At 39.2% G+C, this 4,056-nt stretch overlaps 1 long non-coding RNA gene across 2 annotated transcripts in view; it reads left to right on the top strand.

Annotated features, from left to right (window-relative positions):
• Positions 1-4,056, top strand: part of LOC115217096 — a 16,570-nt gene that overhangs the window by 11,754 nt on the left and 760 nt on the right. Inside the window, exon 2 of one of the 2 annotated variants that reach the window (XR_003882156.2) lies at positions 2,583-2,585. The exons of the other annotated variant lie outside the window; for it this stretch is intronic. This is a non-coding gene — a long non-coding RNA (uncharacterized LOC115217096). The remainder of the gene's footprint in view (positions 1-2,582; positions 2,586-4,056) is intronic. 2 annotated transcript variants of the gene reach the window in all.

The raw sequence follows: 4,056 nt of genomic DNA, 5'->3' as shown, positions 1-4,056 counted from the left end.
TTATATTTTGAACAAAGGAGCTCCACCCCCATCCAGCACAAAGCAACATCTGTGGACCGGTTTCTGGGTTAATGCTCTTTCTCAACTCAGAGCAGCTGCTCGGCTAGACGACGCTGCTCAACATCCGTTCGAAAATATATAATTTTCAAAGTGATACACAGCCACTGGTCTAATAAATAGAAGCATTATTGTTTCTAAATTTCTCAAAGAGAGATATTCAGTAACAGTACTTTAAAGTGAAGACTATTTTGCCAACATAATATTGTTGCTTAGCCATATTACGTTGGCAAATAGTCTTTACTTTAAAGTACTGTTACTGAATATCTCTTTTTGAGAGATTTAGAAATAATAACGTTTCTATTTATTAGATCAGTGACTCTGTGTGTGTTTGTGTATGTGTGTGTGTGTGTGTGTGTGTGTGTGTGTGTGTCCTTGTGTGTCTTTGTGTCTGTGTTTATCCCCCTTCATCGCTTGACAACCGGTGTTGGTGTGTTTACGTTCCTGTAACTAAGCGGTTCGTCAAAACAGATCGATAGAATAAGTACTAAGAGGCTGACGTAGGATTTGCACTCCGGCTTCGTAAAACCCTCACCAGCAATGACTACCCAGAACAGACCCTTGGGTTAGCGGGTCGTTTCCTGATGGTGCAAAGGTGTTACCTGTAACAGCGCATGCCCCCATACTACTACTACTACTACTACTACTACTACTACTACTAACACTACTACCAAAGTGGGTACTGTCATGATCGTTGCTATACGCATTACATTCTCCTGCTTCAAGATGTCCAGTTTATTTATTTATCTACTTATTAGCAGTATCGCCCGGCGTTGCTCGGGTTTGTTTCGACCCTTTAGAATTGGAATTTTTGAAAAGTAAACATTTTGCATTATGTAGCTTGTTATTCTCTTTAAGTGAACATTTTTCTGGTTGAAATACACCGAAAAATGGCGACACAGCAGTCAAAAAATCGTAAAAAATAGGGATTTTCAAAGAAAAAAAGCACCTTTTTGATGTAAATAATTTTTGGTGTTAACATGGTCCGATTTGAATATTTTCTTCTACGAAAGGAAGAGCAAGCCTTCTTCTATCATACTCTCAATTTTGGTCAACTTGCGCCGCAGGGTCTCGGTGGAGATAGTGTTAGTTGAAGGTTGCCAAACCTGCCATACACAGAAAACTTCAGATTTATATTTTGAGAGATAACATCCGGCCACCTTCACAGATAATCCATTAGGATAAGCAGAAATTCATTATCATTAATGTCTTTTATCTTTTATCTTTTACTCGTTTCAGTCATAATAGTGGAGCTATGCTGGGGCACTGCTTTGAAGAAGTTTTAGTTGGTTGAATCGATTCCAGTACTTTTTTTTAGAATAGTACTTATTCTATCGATCTGCTTTACCGAACCGCTAAGTTACAGGAACGTAAACACACCAGCACCGGTTGTCAAGCGATGGAGGGGGATAAGCACAGGCACAAAAACACACAAACACACACACACACACACACACACACACACAACACACACACACACACTCACACACCACAGGCTTCTTTCCGTTTCCGTTTACTAAATCCACTCACAAGGCTATGGTTGGCCCGAAGCTACAGTAGAAGACACTTGTCCAAAGTGCCACGTTGTGAAACTGAACCCGGAACTATGTGGTTAGAAAGCAAACGTCTTACCTCACAGCAACGCCTGTGCCTCCACACAGCCATGCCTGTGCCACTACGCAGCCACACCTGCGACTCCACGTATATGCAATTCCGGATGTAATCCTCAAGATTGCATGAATATCTTGGGAATCATGCTTCTAACATTAAACAGTTGCAAACAGCTGTAATGCCACAATGAGCATTTGTAATTATTTCTCTCCTGGACATATTAAGTGAGACAATGAGGCTGCATTTACGAAGACTCACGTTTCCAAAGGTAATCTATATATTACCTCTGTGTGGTGAGTAGCTTGCTTACCAACCACATGGTTCCGGGTTCAGTCTCACTGCGTGACACCTTGGGCAAGGGTCTTCTACTATAGCCTCGGGCCGACCAAAGCCTTGTGAATGGATTTGGTAGACGGAAACTGAAAAGAAGCCCGTCGTATATATGTATGTGCATATATATATATATATATATATATATAATATATATATATATATATTGTTATATATATATGTGTATATATATATATTTATATATATATATATATATATATATATATATATATATATATACACACATGTGTATGTGTGTGTGTATACATAGGTGTGTGTATATGTTGTGTGTCTCTGTTTGTCCCCCAACATCGCTTGATAACTGATGCTGTTGTGTTTACGTCCCCGTAACTTAACGGTTCGGCAAAAAAGACAGATAGAATAAGTACTAGGCTTACAAAGAAAAAGTCATGGGGTCGATTTGCTCGACTAAAAGGCAGTGCTCCAGCATGGCAACAGTCAAATGACTGAAACAAGTAAAAGACAGAGTATTAAACTCCATCTACATTTGTTCAGTTACTCCAGACGTTACATTTAATTCTAGACACCATTTTGCCTAATATTGGATCACGCAGCGGTGGTAGGGGGTAATCACAGACATACACACATATAATGGGGTTAAGGTGCAGTAATTTGTATAGCATATAAGTAAATAAATGGAGTTGAACGCAGGTGTTATTCTTTTACTTTCAACATATGTCTTCAAAACATGAATAACATCTGCTTTCAATTCCATTTATTTACTTATCTTTATATATAAAAGAGAAGTTGTGTGTCTGTCTCCTACGATTTAGATTCCTAACTACTCCCACATTTTGCGGTGCAGTTTAACCAAAACAGGGTATCTTATAGTCGTGATTCATATCGAGCCCTTCTGGGTATTAGCGCGCGTCTACGATGAGTCTACGATTTAAAAAAAATTTACCATAATTTTTTTCCATTTTAATGCATTTTTTCGCTATTATATAAGGGAAGTAACTCTCTAAAAATGTCTACGATGAGTCAACGACTTTAAAAAAAAATTACCATAATTTTTTTTCCATTTTTAATACATTTTTTTGCTATTTTTCGGCTATAACTCTCTAAAAATGCTTTATAATTATTTCCCTTACAAATCCGAGCAACGCCGGGCGATACTGCTAGTACTATACAAATTACTGCGCATTAATCCGGAGTTTCTACCTTTGAATAGGTCGCTACATCCTTGTTACTTGCGTGAATTTTGCTACCCTGGTAACTGTTTATTGAATGCAAACAAAGGATAATCCATTCATCCATTTACACACACACACACACATTTTACCTACAAATTATAAATGTGGTGGTCACGGCTTGAATGCCTTTCATCATATGTTTTCTTGATAACAAGACTATCAACAACAGCAACAGCCGTTCAAGAATTTGGACCTGGAGATCTCCATTTCCAGCGACTTCGAGGGCCACCTCCAAGTGGTGTTGGGCGTCAAGGAAGATCCCTCGACAAGGACAAGACGACCAAAGTTTTTTTTTTCCAAGGTCTGGGGTCTCCCTAGACCATCACCTAATCACCCTTACCCATCTTGTTGCTTAACAACAACAACAACAACATAGACAACAATACGAATAACAATAACAATTTCATCAAATTCTTTCGCAATAAACAACGCCCATTACCTATCAATGAGTATCACCACCACCACCACCACCGACACCACCATCACAACTACCAGTACCTATTTCTTTATTACCCACAAGGGTCCACACACAAAGGGGACAAACATTGACAGACAAACGGATTAAGTCGATTACATCGACCCCAGAGCGTAACTGGTACTTATTTAATTGACCCCGAAAGGATGAAAGGCAAAGTCGACCTCGGCGGAATTTGAACTCAGAACGTAGCGGCAGACGAAATACTTATTTCTATTGCTTTACTACCCACAAGGGGTTAAACACAGAGAGGACAAACAAGGACAGACAAACGGATTAAGTAGATTACATCGACCCCAGTGCGTAACTGGTACTTAATTTATCGACCCCGAAAGGATGAAAGGCAAAGTCGACCTCGGCGGAATTTGA

This window comes from Octopus sinensis, linkage group LG11 (genome assembly GCF_006345805.1).
Source record: "Octopus sinensis linkage group LG11, ASM634580v1, whole genome shotgun sequence".
In the NCBI taxonomy this organism is placed as follows: Eukaryota; Metazoa; Mollusca; class Cephalopoda; order Octopoda; family Octopodidae; genus Octopus; species Octopus sinensis.
The sequence above is the reverse complement of the archived record's forward strand: the minus strand, read 5'-3'. Positions and strand labels throughout refer to the sequence as shown.